Below are 22,441 nucleotides of genomic sequence, written 5' to 3'. Positions count from 1 at the left end.
TCCTGCCTTCAGAATCAAACTGGAACACTGACTCTCCCCCGGGTCTTGAGCCTGCCAACTGCAGATCTTGGGACGAATCAATCTCTATACTCCTGTGTGTCTATTCTTTATAATAAATCTCTTCATAAACACCTCTACATCTTACTTGTTCTATTTCTCTTGGTACCTTAGACTAATACACTCCCTTTGATTAAAAGACAGTAAACACCTTTGAGAAAGAAGCTAAACATTTTATCAAATGAAAGCTCCTCTTCTGGCTCACTGATCATTTATACCATATTTCTAGTGTTGAATATAATAACAATAGCAACTACTATTTATCAAACACTTTGTATGAATCAGGCATAGGGTTGAGCAGTGCATATATGCTTTCTTACGCAATCCACAAAACACCCCATTCCCCTTGCGGAACATATGAGGGTCCCTAGGTCAAGTGTCATATCCATCCCTCTCAAGCCATGTGTCTCTGCCTGGACCAGTGCCTGGCACAGATCAGGTGCTCAGTAGATTATTCCTGAAATCAAGAAATGAACTCTTCTTTAAAATAGATTATGTTGGCCAGGCACAGTGGCTCACACCTGTAATCTGAGCACTTTGAAAGGCCAAAATGGGCAGATCGCCTGAGGTCAGGAGTTCAAGAACAGCCTGGCCAACATGGTAAAACCATATCTCTACCAAAAATAGAAAAATTAGCCAGGCATGGTGGTGTGTGCCTGTAATCTCAGCTACTCCAGAGGCTGAGGCAGGCAGGAGAATTACTTGAATTCAGGAGGTGGGGGTTGCAGTGAGCCAAGCTTGTGCCACTACACCCCACCCTGGATGACAGAGTAAGATTCTGTTTCAAAATAAAATATAAAAATATATTCTGTTTATATCCCCATATTACAGATAAGAAAATGGAATCTCAAGGACAATAAATACCCAGCCCAAGGTAACAGGGCTAAGAAATGGTAGAGCTGAGACATACCCTCAAGTCCCTTGAGTTCAAAACCCACATTCTACAACCAGTGTGCATGGAAGAGCCGGGCCCACCTCCAGCGCCTGACTTTAGCATTCAAAACTACCACTCTCTGAGCCGGCAGCAACGTCTTCCACATAGCTGCCTCAACTCTCAGCAAGCCTGAGCTACCCACAGGCTGACAGCTTTACTCCTGGACAGTCCACCAGGGTTTAGAAAGACTAACTTGGGGCCAGGCGTAGTGGCTTACACCTGTAATCCCAGCACTTTGGGAGGCTGAGGCAGGTGGATCACTTGAGGCCAGGAGTTCGAGACCAACGTGTCCAACATAGTTAAAACCTGGTCTCTACTAAAAATACAAAAATTAGCTGGGCATGGTGGCAAGCACCTGTAGCTCCAGCTGCTTGGGAGGCTGAGGTGGAAGGATCGTCTGAATCCGGGAGGTGGAGGCTTCAGTAAGCCAAGACTGTACCGCTGCACTCCAGCCTAGGCAACTCTGTCTCAAAAAAAAAAAATTAATTAATTAAAAAGATTAACTTGAGTCTCACCACAGCTTCATCTTTAAAAATGAGAGAAAACCAAGAGAAGAAACCCACTGAAGTCAGATCACCCTCTTTTCAAAGAGTTGCTTTGAGGTAACAGGGGAGTCTGATGCACAGGCTGAGAATTGAGACCACAGAGTAAGATGAGGCTGACCACACTTGGCCCTGGTAGGATGTTGTAGGGCAACAAATCCAATTTCCAGGAACTCCCTGTCCTTGCATTCTGTGTTGCTCTTGAGCCTCATGTGGGTGAAGCTACACAGCAGATCGGCAGATAGAGGATGAATGGCGAGTGGAGTTAGGCATATCTCACAAAAGGGAAATCCTACCAACCACAGGTAAGAGATGAGAGAGGGAAAGGATGAAGGCCATCACAGAAAGGCTCTGGATAGACCACAGAGGAGGGGAGTGGCATGCATGGGCCTTGACACACTGTCAGACCTACTGGTTTACAAAAGAGTAAACTCATAACTTGGTCTCAAATGTGGCCACATACACCAGTCTTTTCGTCTGCTCCTTAATGATTAAACCTTCCCACCCTCCGGTATCTGGAAAGCATCCCTGATTGCTTTGTTCTTCCTGGAAGCCATCTCAGTCCATAAATATACTGAGCAGTACACATCTGCTTTGTCCAAGACAAACAATGGTCTGATTTCTCTGTTTCTTACAGCATCGAGCTCCCTTTCAGCGATTTCAGTACAACACAGCTGTTCTGATAATGACATAGCCAGGTACAAGGAAAACTGCACAGTCAGAGTGTTATGGCTCTGAACTCCCAGGAATGCTGAGACCCTGAACCCAACACATCCTCAGTGGGGACTCAGGCTGGAGTGCAATGGCACCATCTCAGCTCACTTGCAGCCTCTGCCTCCCGGGCTCAAGCTATTCTCCTGCCTTGGACTCCCTAGTAGCTAGGATTACAGTCACATGCCACCATGCTTGGCTAGTTTTTCTATATTTTTAGTAGAGCCTGGCATTTGCCATGTTGGCCAGGCTGGTCTTGAACTCCTGCCCTCAGGTGATCTATCTGCCTTGGCCTCTCAAAGTGGTGGGATTACAGTCATGAGCTACCACTTAACGTTTTTTTTTTTTTTTTTTGAGACGGAGTCTCGCTCTGTCACCCAGGCTGGAGTGCACTGGTGTGATCTCGGCTCACTGCAGCCTCTGCCTCCTGGGTTCAAGCAATTCTCCTGCCTCAGCCTCCCCAGTAGCTGAGATTACAGGTGCCCACCATCATACCAGATTTAATTTTTATATTTTTAGTGGAGACGGAGTTTCACCATGTTGGTCAGGCTGGTCTTGAACTCCTGACCTCAGGTGATCCGCCCGCCTCAGCCTCCCAAAGTGCTGGAATTACAGACATGAGTCACCACACTCAGCCTTAAGTTCTTAATGCATGAACTCCTGTGTCACTTGGCATTGAGTTCTTTGCAGATAGAAGCCCCTGGGGCCCCCAAGCGCAGCACAGGACCTGGTCATCGCAGGTTCCCCTAAATGCCAGTGAAGGGATCCTGTGATTACTAGAGGGTAGAAGGTGAGCTATAAGGCAGGGGTGTGGAGTAAGAGGTCTTAGGGCAAGGCCTTTAAGAAGAGGGAAGTGGAGGCTGGAAAACAAGAGGAAGAGGTAGGGCATGAGGAAGAGATGTTACTCCATTCTGCTTTCAACCCAGTATCACAGCTCTGTTTATTCTGAGAAGCAACCAGCTGCAGCTCCAAAATAGAGATGCTGAGAAACGCCTCTGATGACAAGAGACTGCTGCTGAGGCAACAAGGTTAGAACAGCCCTTTATAAGGGCTGGAGTGAGAGAGGCCCGGAGAGGGGAGATGCTCCTGGATCTCTTTCCACTTCCACCTGTCCCCGCTGCCTCCTTCCCAGCCCAATGCAGCCCTAGTTCTTCTTTCCAGGGTCTCCAGGGCCCAGGGCTGGCACATGACAGAGAAGAGTGTGGCCCTGCCACTGCTCCAGGCCCCAGCAAGGGTGGTCAGTGTTCCTTGACAGAAACCCCATGGCCAAGTAGGACAGATGGCTTCCTTCTCCCTGGACCTGAGTATCCTTTTCAAGCAACGTCGCTGGGAGCAGGAAAAAGAATGAGACAAGTGGATGGAACCACAGGGTTTGCTAAGTGTCTGTGTTAAGAGCTTGTGTGTGCTTGCACATGTAAGCATGAGAAAAATCACACCAAGTGGAGTTTATCAGGCAGGAAGCCTTGTTTCCAGGTTATCACAATAGGGCAAGACTATTCCAATAGGGGAGGGAGACTGAACTCCATTCCGACCACAAGGGGAGCAGCTGGGGATTCACAGCCAGTGGGCAGGGTGAGCGAGTCAGTGAAAGGATGACTACCAAGGGGAACTTGGCTAGGTAGCAATGGTGGTGGGGTAGGGCGTGAGAGGGTGGTTACTGCTGGACTTTCTGGAGCTTAGCAGGCCAAGGAGCAGGGCTGGTGGGGGCAAAAACAGGACTCAGAGGCGGCTGCCTCAAGTTTGGTCAAGGGGGGTCCTTGTCAGCGGAAGGGAAGCAGAGAGAGCAGGATATTTGGTGACACAGCTGTTCCCCTCCCTCACCCATGTAAGCATCAGCTCTGTCACTCACTCCACGGCAGAGAGAAAGGATGGTCCTAGGCCACCTGGCATCTGCTAACAAGGGCAGTGTGGGTTTGGACCCATACAGGCCCATCCCTTCCCCGAAGTCCACCAGCCTGGGCCTGACTCCACAGCACCCTATTCCCTGGGGCCTGCTTTGTCCCCTGGCTCTTCTGGAATCAGAGCGTCCCTGACACAGTTTAGATGCTTGTCCGTTCTGATTTTATGTTGAAATGTGATTCCCGGGGTTGGAGGTAGGGTCTGGTAGGAAGTGTTTGAGTCATGCAGGCGGATCCTTTATGAATGGTACGGTGCCTTCCCCATAAGTTTAATGAGTTCATGTGAGGTCTGGTTGTTTAAAAAGGTGGATGGCACCTCCCCTGCTTCTGTCTTGCCATGGGAGACATCAGCTCCTCTTCCCTTCTGCCATGATTGGAAGCTTCCTGAGGCCTCACCAGAAGCCAGGTTGATGCTGGTACCATCCTTGTACAGCCTGCAGAACCATGAGCCAATTAAGCCTCTTTTTTTTTTTTTTTTTTTTTTTTTCCAAGCCTCTTTTCTTTATGAATCACCCGGCCTTGGGTATTCTGCTACAACAATGCAAACAAACTGATACAAACCCTGACAGGTCTTTCCCCATCAAGGTCCACTGCTTTTGTCAGGGACTGACCTGGGGTGACTGAGGGGAGAGGTCATCGTCCTGGGGGCCTGTCACTTTGCTCCCTGTTGAAATGGACACTTGGCTAAACATGGACAGGTGGGCAAGCCCAGACACCCCGCACCTGGGCTGTTCAGTCCCTCACCATCCCCAGCAGGACCAAATGGACCCAGTCCAGGTGAACTTTCGGGACTTTTTGTTCAACAGCCTGGAATACCCTCCAGCTGTCACTGTGCCCACTGGAGGGTCTCTCAGGCAGGGCTGGGCTGCCCCCAAAGCCAGGATGGCCACTTGGCTGAGGCCTCACAGGACGAAGAGCCCTTGACATTATTTCCAAATGAGTCCATTCATTTAGTCAGTGTGTGTGTGGTGTGTGTATGTGTGCATGCTTGTGTGTTTAAAACTATTAATTGGTAAAAGTAAACATTTAAACGACATCATAATGTTTGCGGCCCTATTTGGCTATTTCTCTCTCTTCTTCTTTCTTAACCCAGAGAGGCTCCAAAAATGGAAGAGGCCCAGGCTTCTCTAGAACTCTAGAGACCCTGGTCTCAGGCACCTTCTGCCTCCTCACATTCAGCATTCCAATGCCAGCCGAGCCACCACACTCCGCCGCCTCCTCCGTGGCATCCTCTTCTCAGTCTGATTCTGTGTCTGAGGCTGAAGCTCCTCCCTCCCCCTGCACCCTCTCCTGCCCCAGCCCAGCACTGCCCTCTCCTCTCCACACACAGCCACAAACACCCCTTGACATGCTTGAGTGGGAGCCTTAGAGCTGGTCCTCTCCCAGCCTCTATTGTGTGTGCTCAGAAGTTTCCAACGAGACTTCCTGACTCCCTCTGGGGAAATGGGATGGGTGACAAGAAACCTGCCTATTGTAAAGACTGGCCTGCACAGGAACGCTGCTCAGGAAATACCTGCCTGGGAGCGAGAGGACAGGTGGCGAGAGGAAGAGGCTAGAAGTTGCTGCCATGCCCAGATGCCTGCTCAGCTTCTGCCTGGAACTGACTCCACAGGATTTTTGGCAGATCACGATCTGGCTGGTGGAGAGACTTCCTAAGATTAATTAGGCAAAGGCCAACACAGCATTACAAGAACCCTGGACACCCAAATCTAGAAGCTGGATGTTGCCCGGATGATTGCTTTGTTTACATAGGAGACAAACAAGATTAGCACAAAACATCAGAAGACGGGAACTAGGGGAATTAGTCTAATGCCCTAAAAGCAGTAGACAGCCTCTCCACGGAGGATGGAGAGATGGAGGAGGTGGGAGGTACTGGGGTGGATCTGTCCTCGGGGACAGTGAACTAATTCTAGGACCAGCAATGAAGTGAGATTTTCTAGTGACTTGTGCCACCCCAAGACCCAAGAGCCACGACGTGCTTCTCTGAGTTTCAGAACTTCTAGTTGATCATGGGAAGTAGCGCAGGTGGGTCCTTGTCCTATCTGACAAAGAATCTTCTTTGAAGCATGGTGTCAAGAAGAGGCAAGGCAGGCGTGCCAGGGTTGGCTGCCAGAGGCCTCGTATTTCTGGGGCAGTGTCAACAGAAAAATAAAACATCAAGTATGATTAGTGCTTGTCTCAAATGCTTCTGTCAGGACTAAGTCTGAAGTCCATTGCTTTATTTCATAACTAAGGAGCAGTTTTACAGCCTTTGACAAGAAGGTAAATTACCAGCAACGGCTGGCTGGAAGAGTCCTTACATCTGGGTCACCTCAGGCCCTCCTAGCTTTAAGTGCGCACTTTGCCTTCTAGGAGGGAGCACAGGCTACTACTAATAACCTTAAAAGGTGGCTCACACCTGTAATCCCAGCACTTTGGGTAGTCGAGGCAGGTGGATCACCTGAGGTCGGGAGTTTGAGACCAGCCTGACCAACATGGAAAAACCCTGCCTCTACTAAAAACCCCCCACCCCCCAAAATAGCAGGACTACTAAAAAAAAAAAATAGCCAGACGTGGTGTCATATGTCTATAATCTCAGTTACTCAGGAGGCTGAGGCAGGAGAATCACTTGCAACTGGGAGGAAGAGGTTGCAGGGAGCTGAGATTGTGCCATTGCACTCCAGCCTGGGCAACAAGAGTGAAACTCTGTCTCAAAATAAATATATAAATAAATAAAAATAAAATAATATCTTTGGGGTATTTTTAATGAGTTGGTACAAATGTTAACTCATTTAATCCTCAAAGAAGTTGGTATATCATTCTCCTACCATGTTACATATGGGGAAACTGAGGCATGGGAGATTAAAGGAACTCTCTCAGTGCCACAGAGGTAGGAAATGGCAGATCTGTTTCCTGTCTCTTTAACCAGTACACCACACTGTCTCTCAAGGAAACATAAAGGTCTTTACCATATTGCAGAGGAAAGAAACCAAGCCTTGGGCAAGGTCCGTATCTTGCTGAATTCTTTCTTTTTCCATAGAAAGAGACCGAGGTTAAGGTGTCATGGGTCTCCTGCCTTCCCTCTGGCTAGGAATGAACTTCAGGTCTGTGACTACAATCAATTTAACAAACACTTTGCGTGCCCACCCAGTGGGCAGAGACAGTAAGTACAAAAGGAGTAAGTAGTGATCCAGGGACTTACAGCCAAGTTGGGAAGACAGATATCGCCATCAACTAACACCACACGACACAGTGTGGTCATGGCAAAAGAAGTGGACATGAAATGATGTCTGGGGCGCAGCACGAGTGAAGGAAGTTAATTTTACTTCATGGGAAAGGCAGGATCTGAGTTGGACTTTCCAGGCTGGATAGGTTTGTAAACAAGAAGAGGTGGGTTGAAGGCTGTCAGCAAAACTTAATATGCATATGGTCAAATGGCAGGAAAGCCTGAGGCTTGCTGACGATCTCATCAGATGTGTCAAGGTTTACAGAGGTGACTGCCTATATGCACAGGACAGATTTGTAGGAGGGGACCCTGGGGCAGCAATTGAGCGGCCAGTGTATTGATTTGGGGAAGAGTATGTAGTGTCTTACTCAAGATGGGGCAATTATGAGGAAAAAGGAGTAGATGAAGGAAGACATCCCAAGGTGGAATCCACAAGAATTGATAGCCAGTTAGAAGAAGAGACGGTGTTTCCTACAATCTCCAGTCAACGGGACTTTGGTGACGCCACTCATCAAGTCAGGATGAGAAGGTGGGGCTGGAAGGTTCTGGGATCATCCATATGCATGTAGAGAAAGTGGGAAAGTCAATAATGCTTAACTGTAGCTCAAGAATGCATGGCAAAATTCTGTTCAGTCCCTGCAGTGCTGAGTGGCACGTCTCCCTGCCCCACATCTGCATATCTCTGCCTGTCTAAGGCTCCTCAAGTTTCACCTCCATCAAGAAAATCCTCCGCTTTTCTTCATGTTCTCCAGCAAGACAAACTGTGTTCCCTTTTCAGCACATCTTGCTTATTGTACAAGTGTTATGTTTATCCTTTGGGGCTACAGGTTTCTGGAAAGCTGGAAATATTGTGTTATGCACTTTTTATCCCAGTTGTATGTAGCATAGGAACTGGAATTCATGGAGGAGGCCATCATTCACCCAGGAGTGTGGAACCCAGCTGCCCTGGCTGAAGCCCCTCAGGTGCATTCTCTGAGCTGCCTGGGGTGCATCCCATGGAAGACACCCTACAGCCTCTGGTTGTAGTCAGTGGCACAGAGGGCAGAGCCAAGCACAAGCCACAGCTCTATCCCTTGCTAGTCAGGCACAGACTCATTTCCAACTATCCTGAGCCCTGGCTTCTTTCTCTGTAAAATGGCGACAATGATGCAGCTGTTTTAGCGCGGTTGGGAGGACGCCCTGCCAGGTGTTCATATGTAGAATTTGTGGATAGCCCCATGCCCTGGGACTCAGCTGGTACACAGGCTGTTAACCGGGGCAGCAGCTTGTGCGCGTGCGTCAAGACAGGAGGCTGGGCCCTGGTCTAATCTTAGCCCTGCAGAGCCCTGGGTATTTCCTCACTTCCTCATCTACAGCACTTGGGGGAGTAATCGTGGCCCACAGGACTGGGGGTGGGGGAAGCGGCCGGTAAGAACTCAGATGAACACGTTCCAGGAACGTCAAGTGACTGTCACAGCTTAGTACATGGCAGGCATTTCTGGGGCTTCTGCCAATCAATAGTCACCATACAGCCTACCCAGACAGGACACGGGTAAGCCCCTGAGCCTCTGCCTGGCTCAGGTGAGGAGGTTCATGATGAGAAAAAGGAGGACTTGCAGAAAGGGCAGGGTTAGACCCAAATCAGAATCACAGAGGCTTAGAGCAGCAAGAGCAGTCAGAGAGCCCATGTGGGCACTCCCTCTTGGTCACCTCCTGCTTGAATTCTCCTAGTGATCAGGAACTCACTATCTCAACATTTCTGTCACCTGTCCCACTGCTCAGAGCTTTAATTATTAGAAAGCCTTCCTTTATATTCATCCCAAATCTACTTTTCTGTAACTTCCTGGGCCTGCTCGTGGATATGCACAGAACAAAACCCCTCTCACTTCCACCTCCTGACTATTCACTAGTGGAAAATAGCTCCTCTGCTCTTCCCGGCCTTCTCTAGTCTAACCTGCCTCAGTTCCTCCAAACACTTCTCACAAGACCTCATCTCTAGCTCCCTGCTCTCCCTTGAAGCTTCCCAAAACCTGGTTCAAGAGGGGCCCTAAGAACTGAGCAGAACACCACAGAGTGCCCTGACCTGACAGGGGGCTGGCCCTTGTCCTAGTCTCTACTCCAATGAGAGTGTCCCTCTTTGTTCTAAAGACTTGGGAAGATGCTCCATAGAGGTGACACTGTCACACCCACTGAACTTCATTTCCACCCAGCGGTTCTAGATTTCCCGTGGGAGTCATTCTAGATTTCCCATGGGAGCCATTCTAGATTTCCCATGGGAGCCATTCCAGATTTCCTGTGGGAGCAATTCCAGATTTCATGTGGGAGCTGTTCTAGATTTCCCATGGGACTGGTCCTAGACTTCCTGTGGGAGCAGTTGTGGATTTCCAATGGGAATGGTTCTAGATTTCCTGTGGGAGCAATTCTGGATTTCATGTGGGAGTGGTTCTAGATTTTGCATGGTAACAGCTCTTTGCCTGCACCTGTCTCTCAGAGACAGGCTCCTAAGACTGGGTCCCTCCTGTCTCTACTGCTACAAAGCGTGTTTAGCAGGGCCAGAGGGTCCCAGTAAAGCCTTGGTAGGGGAAAAAAGACACTGCTGGAGCCAAGGTGAATGTGGGGGTGGAGTGTTGCTTTGCCAAAGGCCCACAGGTGTTGGGAAGGAGGACAGGTACTGTCAGAGGAACAGAGAACCCTGCTTCCCCCGTCATCTCTCAGCAAAAACACAACACCTCCCTCAGGTCAGAAAGTCATCCCGTGAGTAAGCCCCTGGGTCAATGATTGTAGAAACCCCTAGCCCTTCTCCAACAGCCTAGAAGAACCACAGTGTGGGGGTGCCAACACTTAAAGTCTGGGTCTCACCAGCAGAAGGAAATGACACATACCTGCCAGTCGGACAGGGCCTGCCTGTGAGTCACGCCCAGGAAGCGGAGAGGGGAGGACAGGTCAGCCCAGGGGAGAGAGAAGGGGAGGCCCCGGAAAGGGTAGGCTCCTGGCACTGCCCTGAGGCTCTAACTTTTCAATCCAAGCCCTGCCTCCAGGATGAGGAACTGGGTCAGCAAAATGACAGAAGGCTCAGGGCCAGACCTGGATTAGAACAGGCCTGCACAGACAGGTCAGCAATTCGTGTCCATAAAAGGAAGTTCCAAGGGAGACGCGGCCTGCCCTTCTCACCCGCAGACCCAGCCAGGTTGGTTAGTAAACATTAGACAGGGCACTCTCGTTTGGCGTGTCACCTTTGAACACGCAGAGTGCGCTCGCTTGGCACATGGGGCAGGGCTGACTGCAATGATGAATATGAGGATGAGAAAAATTCCTGAGGGAGGCTGCCTGCATCAGTGGGGTTATCAGTGAAGAGTAGTGTGTGGGTATGGAGGGCAGCAGGGGGGGCTGATAGACTCCACAGCCCGGTTCATCCACATGCTGAGGTCCCCAGGACCGTACTTCATTAAGAACACTAGAAAAGCAGGCAGTGGCCCTCAGCCACACCTACCATCCCTGGGGAGAACACGTTGAATACCAGAGATAGAAGGGTCCTCTAGCTCCCTTAGTATGACCTAATTTTACAGAGAAGGTGCCTGGAGCCCAGGAGCCCCCAACCTAAGGTCCCTCCCTAAAGTCAGAGGGGGAACTGGAGCCATTTGCTCTCCTCTTTAAAGAGCCAAAACCGGGCCAGACACGGCAGCTCATGCCTGTAATCCAGCACTTTGGGAGGCTAAAGTGGGAGCATCGCTTGAGGCCAGGAGTTCAAGACCAGCTGGGGCAAAAAAGTGAGACTCCATCTGTACAAAAAGTAAAATAAAAAATATGCCAGGTATGGTGGTGTATACCTGTGGTCCCACCTACTCAGGAGGCTAAGATGGGAGGATTACCTGAGCCCAAGAGTTTGAGGCTGCAGTGAGCTATGATTGCACCACTGTACTCCAGCCTGGGCAACAGAAGTCCTGGGCAATGGGTTATCTGTGTGGAAGGAGACAGTGCATTTGGGTTTTCTCGCATGGAGGTGGAAACCATCTGCAGGTACAACTTGCCAATCATACTCTTGGTAGTGAATAACAATGGAATTTACCAAGGTTTTGATATGAATACTTGGAAAGAAACATCAAAATTTCGAGATCCTACTGCAGTGGTCCCTCCAATGTGTTTACTGCCAAATTCACATTATGAGCAAGTCATGACTGCATTTGGAGGCAAGGGGTATTTTGTAGAAACACCAGAAGAACTCCAAAAATCCCTGAGACAGAGCCTAGCGGACACAACTAGACCCTCTCTTATCAACATCATGATTGAGCCACAAGCTACACGGAAGGCCCAGGATTTTCATTGGCTGACCTGCTCTAATATGTAAATAAAAATGCCAGTTGGTCTTGAAAAAAAAATATATGGAGCAAGACCCCATATTAAATAAACAAAAAGAAATAAAAAGCTAACTCCAACTGGGCATGGTGTCTCATGCTGGTAATCCCAGCACTTTGGGAGGCCAAGGTGGGCAGATCACAGGTGAAGAGATCAAGACCAACCTGGCCAACATGGTAGAACCCCATCTCTATTTAAAAAAAATACAAAAATTAGCTGGGCGTGGTGGCATGTGCCTGTAGTCCCAGCTTTTCAGGAAGGTGAGGCAGGAGAATTGCTTGAACCTGGGAGACAGAGGTTGCAATGAGCTGAGATCTTGCCACTGCACTCCAGTCTGGTGACAGAGTGCGACTCCGTCTCAAAAAAAAAAAAAAAAAAAAAAAAAAGCTAAACCAGAGCTTAACAACGTGTAGGTATGGACACAGAGTACAGAATAGACATTGGTGACTCGGGGGGTGGGAAGGGGGTGAGGGATAAGAAATTACTTAATCGGTACAACACACAGTATTCGAGTGATGGTTGCACTACAGGCCCAGACTTTACCACTATGCAATGCATCCACGTTATCCATGTAACAAAACCACACTCACTTGTACCCCCTAACTTTATACCAACAGAAGGCACAAATCCTACCCAACCTTCCCTATATTACTCCGCTGACCATTTGAAAGACCAACACGTTTTATTTAGAGAACAACTGGGGGCCCTTGCTGGCTGTCATCTGGAAGAAGAAGAAATCCCCACATCTAGACCCAGAGGGCAAGAGAAATGTAGTTTTGGCTTTTTCTCACCATCTTGCTAGTGAAAAGGTCCCAGGTGCAATGTACCTCACAGAAGTCTTTCACAGCCTTTTTTGAAGGTTCACAAAATATTCGCGTCATTTGGTAGTTCACAGTGTTTTGAGGCATCGTGCCCAGGGAAATCGTGCCCTCTCACCCACCTCCACCCCTTTAGGATTGCATTGCCATGGGGTTCTGCCACTGGATCAGGAGCAAGCTAGCTCACAGGTCACACTGGCTCCCATGGCAGAGGAAGGGGGCTGGAAGGAGGGAAGGACCTGGGACAACCACAACTGAATGCTCTTGGGCTGTCCTCTGGCCTCTGTGACAGCTCCCTCCCTCCTCCCCTCCCCTCCCTGGTCCCTGCCTGGGCCAGGCCTCCTCTGAGCATCAGCTGCCTGCCATCATCATGCATTTCCTCCTCCTCAGCCAGCATCCTCCTTTCCAGCATCACACCTTTCCATGGATTCCTCGGGCTGCCTGATTCCAGCCCATCTCCCATTCCGGATGTTAGGTTCTGGAAGGTCAGGGAGGACTGTGTCTCTTTATGCATTATCCTAGCCCTTGAATCTAGTTGACCCAGTGACATTTGCTGGCTGAATAAATGACAGTGAGCTTTTGCCAATGTGAAAACATGGGTATATATAATTTTTTAGTCACTGTAATAGATGGACCTAATGTCGGCTGGACCCTTCCCCCTTCAAATGCATGGCATGCTGCATAAACCATAACAAAACATGTTAATCACATCGAGTGCTAAAGAGGAAAATCTCAGGTGTCAGAAAAATCCAGCGCAGTGTGTGGGCACTGAAGCTATGGAGGCCAGCGGCGCATCAGAGGATGTCATCCAGGAGCTAGGGCCGGGAGTTTAACGTCCATGCAGGGTGATGTCTTCAGGTTTCAGACCCTTGCGAGGCAGGGATTAACACAGCAAATAGCGTCCTGACTACCAAGTGGGTCAGGGCACTAGAAATGCTGTTCACCAGCCCTGGGCATGAAGACACTTGACCTCTGTCTGGGTCCCAGGAAAGAAAGAAAGGGAGAGAGAAGGAAAGAAAGAAAGTAAAACCCAAAACCTGTTTCATTCTACTTACATGCAGTGGGAATTCTAATCCAAGTAATTAAAATAAAAACAAATCCAGAGATGATGACAAATGATTCAGGCAGAGGAAAAGGCAGAACTTTAGACGACATTGCCACAAGCAAAAGCACATAAATACCCTGCTCCTCCCACCCCAATTCACAGTGACGATCCGTACAATCAAACAACCCACCTTGAGAAAGCGGCGGCAGATGCACATTATAGATTAGAAAATCAAGAACTGAAGTAAATGGAGTAACTTAGGACAATAACAAGTGTATTTGTGAGGCCAGGTGCGGTGGTTCACGCCTGTAATCCCAGCACTTCGGGAGGCTGAGGCAGGCAGATCGCTTGAGATCAGGAGTTTGAGGCCAGCCTGGCCAACATGGTGAAAGCCCTTCTCTACTAAAAACGCAAAAAATTAACTGGGCATTGTGGTGTACACCTGCAGTCTCAGCTACTTGGGAGGCTGTGGCAAGAGAATCACTTGAACCTGGGAGGTGGAGGTTGCAGTGAGCTGAGATCGCGCCACTGCAATCCAGCCTGGTGACAGAGCAAGACTCCGATTCAAAAATATATATATTTGCGATATCTAACTAGAAAAAAAGAAGGTGTACAAAGTCCAAGATTATAATCTTAATGAGTAAAATGGTGAGGAGATGTTGGAAAGAAGGTAACACTATAATAACAGTGGATAACAGTTTGGAAGATGAGAGTAGAAAGAGTAGAGTCAAAGTGTCATAAAATTCTTCCAATTTGGTGAGGAGGATAATGATATTGATTAATGTTAGACTTTTAATTCAAGTACGTGTTAAAAAATAAGAAAAACCATTAAAATAATAAGAAATCTAATATATAACTCCTAAACCAATAGGCTGTAAGAGGAGAAAATAATAAACACATAATCAATACAGTGAGAGGCAAGAGGTGAGAAAAGGCAAAGATGAAACATGGCAAACAAAATAATGTAGTATACATACACTAAATATATTAGAAGTCTTAATAAATAAAGCAGCTTAAATTACCTGTTAAAAGACAGAGACTCTTAGACGTAATTTTAAAAAAATCCAGCAATTTGTAGTTTACAAGAAGCAAATCTAAAAGCATTAAGATGTCAAAAGTTAAAGAGACAGGAAAATATAAACCAGTTACTAAAGTGGATATTGATATATAAAATAGCAAACAAGATTTGAAGAAAAACGTAAAAAATAGAATTATGAGGAATCATGATGTTAAAAAGGAAAAATTTGCCAAGAAGGTTACAATCATAAGCTTATATGCACCAAAACACAGAGAATTACAAACAGAACGCAAAAATGGACAGACATGCAGAAAGAACTGCTTTTCTTCTTCACGGTTTCATTAGGCCTGAGTGCTACAAAACTGTGCAGCAGTCAGCTCAACGGAGGATGGCTCAACTCAGCTGAACCTACAATGCAGAGCTGTGTCCACAGCCCTGTGCTGCCCTGGGGGATTTAGATGGTTCTAAACAATCTACCGAGGAGGGGAGCAGAGACTGAGGACTAAGAACTAATGGGAAAAAGGGAATATCTACATTTAAGGCGTTGTGCTACAAACTAAGTAAACCTTCTTATGTAACCTCACAGAAATCCAATGAGATTGGATTGGTTACTAATAATTCCAATTACTACTAGTAACCCCAATTTACAGAGTAGAAACTAAGTTTCAAAGATATTAAGTAACTTTTCAGAGGTCACATGACTGAGGAGCAATAGAGTCTGAATTCAAGTCATCTGATATAATCTCTAGGAGGCCAGGAACCATATCTTCACTTTATATCCTTAGTGTGTAAAACCATGCTTGGCTCCGATTAGGCACTTGATAAATATCAGATGAATGAATGCAGATGTAATTCCAAGCATGTGCATTTCCTACCATACCACGGCACCTACTCTGTTATCTCATTTACTCTTGGCTATCTATATCTTTATCTCACTCAGATCTCCTCTTCAAAAAAGGCTCCTCTCTCCAGCCTGACCCATTTCCCCTCCCTCATTCAGAGGCAGCAAAGGAGAGAGAAGAAAGCCTGGTCTCACAATAACAGAACCAATTTCCTTAAAAGCTGGTGGTTGGAAAATGATGCAGCTCATGGTGGTTAAGGGAGAGGGCAGACATGGGGTGGCCCCCTGCACTGGAGATTTGCAAGGAAATGAATTTCCCATTCTCCTCTGCTGTCAGTTGCTGGTTACCTCTCTATCCTATAAGATCATGAGAAGACCCCTGGAAATGTAAGGGCCATGAGGGATCAATATTTAAACACCAACTGAAGTGGCTCTGGAACCATTCAAGTGGTGAGAAAATTCTTGGGGACAGAAGAAGGGTCAGAGGAATTTCAATTTGTCATTTTTTTTGGTACTTTTTATTTTGAAATAATGATGGACTCGGAGGAAGTTGCACAAATAGCACACAGAGTCCTGAGTACCCTTGACTCATCTTCCCCTAAAGGGGACATCTTGCAGAATAACATTAATATCAAAAGCAGGAAAATGACATTGACATAATACTGTGACTCAACTACAGACCTGATCCCATTTTCACTTTTTTTTTTTTTAACATGGATTCATTCGTGTGTATGTGTGCATGTGTGTGGTGTAGTTCTATACATTTTTTTTTTTTTTTTTGAGACAGAGTCTCACTCTGTCATCAGGCTGGAGTGCAGTGGCGCAATCTTGGCTCACTGTAACCTCTGCCTCCCAAGTTCAAGCAATTCTCTTGCTTCAGTCTCCCTAGTAGCTGGAACTACAGGCGTGTGCCGCAATGCCTAGCTGATTTTTGTAGTTTTAGTAGAGATGGGGTTTCACCATGTTGGCCAGGATGGTCTTGATCTCTTGACCTCCTCATCTACCCACCTTGGCCTCCAAAAGTGCTGGGATTACAGGCGTGAGCTACTGCACCCAGCAGTTCTATGCAATTTCATCCCATGAACACATTTATGTGACCATCACCACAATCAAGATACAGAACTGTTTCATCACCATGAAAAGACTTCCTTGGGTTTCCCTTTTTAGACAAACTCACACCCCCACCCATCTTCACAACCCCTAGTTTGTTCTCCATCTCTACAGTTTTATCTTTTAAAGAATGTGATCTCAATGGAATCATACAGTATGTGACTTTTTGAGCTGAACGTTTTTTTCATTCAGCATAATACCCTTGAGATCCATCCAGGTTGTTGCCCGTGTCAATACTTTGTTCATTTTCATTGCCGAGTAGTATTCCATGGTATGACTATACCAGTCTCCCACTGAAGGACATTTGCGTTGGTTCCATTTTTCCGCTACTAACTGCAGCTCTTTGACAAGGGGCCTAGTCCTACCTCAGGAGGCAGAACCTTCAGACTTCCTGGTGAGCCTTGAGGATCTGTACTGCATTCCATGAATTAATTGGCTTTTCGGCTGTGGTTCATTCTTACCAATCTTTCAAGTTTGAAGCAAAACACCAACTTTTCAGAAATCCTTGTGTTGATAACCATCTCCCTGGCCAGACCCTTGCAGCTTCCTTCTAATCCCACAGAAGTCTTTGCCCTTAGCTCTGGCCCAGGGCCAAACAGTCAGTGAGCATCTGTTGAATCAGTAGATCAACAGCAAAGCTGTCGTCACAGTCGTTTTCTATAATATAGGCCACTCCCATCTGCAATCACAACACATTGCTGGAAGCCACATAGAAAGGGATTGTCATCACTAAGGGAAGGGGCCATGTTTTCTTACTTGAACAATGTTGTAATTATAATAGAGATAGGACCACTGTGGCCGGGCATGGTGGCTCATGGCTGTAATCCCAGCACTTTGGGAGGCTGAGCCGGGTGGATCAACTGAGATTAGGAGTTCAAGACCAGCCTGGCCAACGTGGCAAAACCCCATCTCTATAAAAAAATACAAAAATTAGCCAGGCATGCTGGCGTGCGCCTGTAATCCCAGCTACTTGGGATTACAGTAGGCAGGGATTACAGGAGGCCGAGGCAGGAGAATCGCTTGAATCCAGGAGGTGGAGGTTGCAGTGAGCCAAGGTGGAGCCATTGGACTCCAGCGTAGAAGACAGAGTGAGGCTCCATCTCAAATAAATAAATAAATAAATAAATAATAGGCTCACCAGTAGGGCTCTCGGATGATTCCAAGGTGTTACTATTCTAGAAAACAGTGGAACAAACTTCTTTTTAATTGTATTTCTACAGAAATGATTATTTCACTAGGAAGGAAGCCTAGAGCTAGAATTACTTAGTCAGAAGGAATACATTCTTCTATTTCCTAGTACACACTGCCAAGTTTCTTTCCAGAAAGGTAGCTGTACTCTGCTGTGACAAATTACCACCAATTTAGAGGCTTAAAACAACACTGATTTGTCTTGCCATTCTGGTGGTCAGAAGTCCTAAAACCAAGGTGCCAGCAGAGTTCACTTCTTTCGGGGATGCTAAGGGAGAATCCTCCTTCTTGTCTTTTCTAGCTCCTAGAGGCGATCACATTCTTTGGCTCGCGGTTCCTTCCTCCATCTTCAAAACCAGCAGCATAGTGTCTTCCGATCTCTCTCTTTTCTGTCTTTCTGGCTTCTGCTTCTGTTGTGGCACAGCCTTCTCTTGCTCGGACCTTCCTGCCTCTCTCTCTTATTAAGGACCCTTGTGATAACTTTAGATCCAACCAGATACTCCAAGATTATCTCCCCATCTCATGATCCTTAACTTAATTGCATCTGCAAAGTCTCTCTGCCACGTAAGGTGGCACAGGTGCAAGTTCTGGAATTAGGATGTGGACATCTTTGGGAGGCTGTTATTAGACAGCCTGCAGCAGAGTATTAAAGCTAATGCACCATTTGAATGAGAACAAAGTATAGTCTGGAGAGTTAAGCAACAGAATCAGAAAGTCGTTTACTGTAAGAACATCAGTCCCTCAAGACTGAAGAGCAAGGTGGTTTCTCAGCTCTAGACATAAGCAGTATAATAAAAATATCATCCTTTCAATTCAGACATGATTCCATGGGTAGACCATCCCTAATATTAGCAATATAATAAAAATATCCTTTAAATTCAGAGATGATTCCATGGGAAGTACTGACATTGGGTTCATGCCCAGGAAAGACAGAACAAAGAGCAAACACATAAATTGACTGGTGAGATCCTATAAGCAGGTCAACCAGACAAGGCAGGCAAGCTCAGCTACCTTTGTAGAGTAACAATCGTCAAACAGCCCATCGGTATGCAAATGATTTATTGACATATACTTCACAGTCTCAAAGCTGCCTGTTCTTTCTGCAAAGTTTTATTTTGTTCCTAGCAATAACATAATTACACGCTGCCAATTTTCAAGCACTTTTGATGTCACTATTTTCCTCTGTTTTCCAAGTTTTAACAGTCTTTCCAACAGTCAACATACCTGCTGGCCACAAATCACAAACTGCTACGGAAAGAAGCTTGCACATAGACTGCTGGGGACCTCAGTTGTTTCATCTGTCTGCAACGCCTCCTTTCCCTGGTTGGGAGAATTTCACTGGCTTTCTTTGTGGGACTATTCCTCCTCCCAGGCCAGCCTTGTGCTGCTAGTGGAGAGGGCTCATCAGAGAGCACCAACTCCTCTTCCTCCCCATCCTGGCCTGGACCATTGGATGGAGCACATTAATCAAGAGGAAGCAAACAAAATACCCCACCCTTTTGGCTGTAGGAGTTAGTCCAGAAATGGACACATAATCTTAACCAAACTAATCAGAGTCCTTCTTTGACATGTTTTAAACTTTAGCTTGGGGAAAAGGGCTTTTCTCTGGGTGATGGAGCTGTGGCTGGTAGCTCGCACACCATTAGCCACCAAGTTCCTTGCTTTGGGCACAAGTTGTTCTGAAATAATTAAGCCAACATGTAGTGACAGCCAGAGATGAGAGAGAGAGAGAAGCAGAGGCAGGGGGGCAGACCCAGAGACATCTAAGGTCCTGGATGAAGTCCTGGTTCCCATCATGCCTGAGTTCAGCTGCTTCCTTGGATCTTCCCTTAATTTGAGTATGTTAGCCAAAGTGAATCCTCCCTTTTGGGTTTCTGTCATCTGCAACTAAGAGTGCTAGGACAATAAACAGGGGTGTGACACCTGTCTTTCTCTTTCCCTACTTCATCTTCAATAACAGACCTATTTCTGCTGATGCTCTTTTTCCCTTACTCTTGGGAAACATCTTACAAAGCCACCCATAGTCAGGTCTAAGTGACTGATAAGGTTTATGGAGTTGGCACTCCAGACTATTCAGCTGCATGCAGCTGAGCAGTGGAAATCATGCCTCCTGAGCAGCCTCCCATGCCTGGGAACAGCCCTACCCTAGTTGCCTCATCTGTTCATGTCCTGTCTTGGTCTGGCCTTAGTCTGCCATTACTGGGTGGATACGGGGCTGTGCTGTGATGACCACAGTATGAGAGAGAGAGAGAGAGAAAGAGAGAGAGAAAGAGAGAGAGAGAGAGAGAATGCACACATGAGTGAATGAGTTAGGAGCTCTGTTTACTCACACTCACAGGTGAGTATGAGTAACATGTGAGGGCACAGTTAGGCCAAGCTGGACCTTTCCTGTCCCATATGAAGAAAGGACAGGAAGGAGAAAACTCTACAGCAGATTGGTAAGCAATACACCCTGCATCCGAGATGTCCTAGCAACAACCAGCACTTTCTTGAACAAGGAGTGCCATCTCCAAAGCTGAGGGTGACTGGCCTGTGGTGGTATATCTCCCTATCCACCCCCTACTGCCCTTGACTTGAGTACTGGAGAAAAACACAGCCCCCAACATGAACAGCCCAACTGATACGTAGCTCATGGCAAACTTACACAATAAATCTTCTGGGCCTCTTCTGTGGTGGATGCTAAATAAATATTTTTGGATTGCTAACTAAATATTTTTGCAAGGAATCCCCTTTAATCCCAAGACTAGACAAGCAGTCCCATGAAAATGTGGCTCTCCACTTCTCCATCCTTTAGGTGACTGTAGCCTGGGTTGGCATAGGGGAAGGAGACCCCCATACCTCTTATTCAATCCTTTATATCTGTTTTTGCTATGTAAAATGCTGGTTCTTCTTCTAGAATCTATCCCCATGAAAATGAACTAATACATTACTATTGTTGCTGATAAAGACATAGCTGAGATGGGAATTTACAAAAGAAAGGTGTTTAACTGAACTTTCAGTTCCAGGTGGCTGGGGAAACCTTACAATTATGGCGGAAGGCAAGGAAGAGCAAGTCACATATTTCATGGATGACAGCAGGCAACAAGAGCTTGTGCAGAGACTCCCGTTTCTCAAAACCATCAGATCTCATGAGACTTATGCACTATCATGATAACAGCATGGGAAAGACCTACCCCCATGATTCAATTACCTCCCACCAGGTCCCTCCCACATGTGAGAAGTCAAGATGAGATTTGGGTGGGGACACAGCCAACCCATATAAAATAATGTGCATCCAAATAAGTGAAAGCTCCTTTCTTGACTGATTCTACAGCAAAAAGAAGTTTACAAGTGTGGGCTGACTCCGATGACCATCGCCCCCTCCCCCTGAAGACATTAAGTAGATCGTGATCTTGCTCCAACAAGCATTTAGAAAGGGTTGAGATGGTTGGGAGGCTTTTCCTGTCTTTTGCTTTTGTTTTTCGTAGGAACACATGTTGGCCTTTCCTTGGCCTTCCATGCGTCAGCCTACACTGGAGACTACGAATTCTATAGGTGAGTAGGTGGGTGAAAAAAGCACTTTGGCAGCTTACCAAGATACGTGCACGGCACTGCTTTATAAAAATAATGGGGTGAGGGGGAGCCAACAGCCTTAGGAATTGGTGAGCACTTTGAAAGCTGGAAGAGTCAGGGACAGCACTGCTTGGAACAGCAGAAGGGTGCTGGTCAGCTGGGGAGAGGACAGGCAGCCCCCACCCTCAGTGGGACCCGAGTCACCCATGATGGGCACAGCAGAGCCGCTGCTGTCAGCTCCCTGCCCAGAGGAAGTGAAGCCCAAACAGCAGACTGAGTCATATTTATTGAAGAGACCATGGGAACAAAAGCTGTAGACAGGAGCTTGTGCGGAGGATGGCATTCAAACTGCTTTTACCATCCCATTAGCAGTTTCTCTTTCCCTCGAGTGGATGGGCTACGTGGGAAGTGGGTTACGAAAATCAAACAAAGGTTCCATTTTCACATTGCCCTTCAGCCGGCGGTTTTAACCCTGCATAACCAGGTATGTTTTGAGAGATCAGCTGACTGCTGACATTTTAGGTGTAACATTTCCTCACAGAATAAGTCTATGATTTATTCAAAAGATAATGTTGATGAAATTATCCTGCATATTGTGAAATGTTGCAAATGGAAAGTTTTACATTGCAAAGGCTAGTTGGAGGCATTAGTACACTTTTTTGGGGGGTGGGGGGATAAAGGATATTTTTGGAAACTCAGTTCTAGCCTCAGATCGAATCTACTGGTACCAGCACAGGGATGGAAGGCAACAAATTCAGGGTCTAGACAAACTCTTTTTCTGCAATGCTGTGGAACCTTAGGTAAGTGACTTTTATGTGTTTTTATTTTTGTGTTTTTATTTTAAAGGTAAGTAAAACATTTCTACAATCCCAAATTAATCACTCTAACATCTTAGGGGCCATTTTCTCACTTGTGAAGAAAAGGGTTGGACCAGGTGATTGTTACGGTTCCTATCGGCTTCATATTCATTGAGTCCATGACTTTCTATTCTATGGGTCCAGGAAGAACACAGATTAAGTCCCATTACTCCTTCTGAAATACATATATTTCATTTATAGAGACAGTGTCTTGCTCCGTCACCCAGGCTGGAGTGAAACGGTATAAGCATAGCCCACTGCAGCCTGGAACTCCTGGGCTCAAATGATCCTCCCATCTTAGCCTCATGAGTAACTGAGACTACAGACTACAGG

General features: G+C 46.8%; 1 protein-coding gene and 1 long non-coding RNA gene across 6 annotated transcripts in view; one reads left to right on the top strand and one right to left on the bottom strand.

Annotated features, from left to right (window-relative positions):
- Nucleotides 1-22,441, bottom strand: part of PTK2B (protein tyrosine kinase 2 beta) — a 131,132-nt gene that overhangs the window by 82,813 nt on the left and 25,878 nt on the right. The window lies entirely within an intron of this gene.
- On the top strand, nucleotides 136-20,857 carry LOC116541296. Its single transcript, XR_004264777.1, has 4 exons — nucleotides 136-147; nucleotides 698-707; nucleotides 7,166-7,173; nucleotides 20,786-20,857. It is a non-coding gene; the product is annotated as an uncharacterized LOC116541296 (long non-coding RNA).

The sequence above is a fragment of the Sapajus apella genome, unplaced genomic scaffold (assembly GCF_009761245.1).
Source record: "Sapajus apella isolate SASKATOON/1434 unplaced genomic scaffold, GSC_monkey_1.0 scaffold150, whole genome shotgun sequence".
Classification (NCBI taxonomy): domain Eukaryota; kingdom Metazoa; phylum Chordata; class Mammalia; order Primates; family Cebidae; genus Sapajus; species Sapajus apella.
Note: the sequence above shows the minus strand (reverse complement) of the source record. Positions and strands in the feature narration are given on the sequence as shown.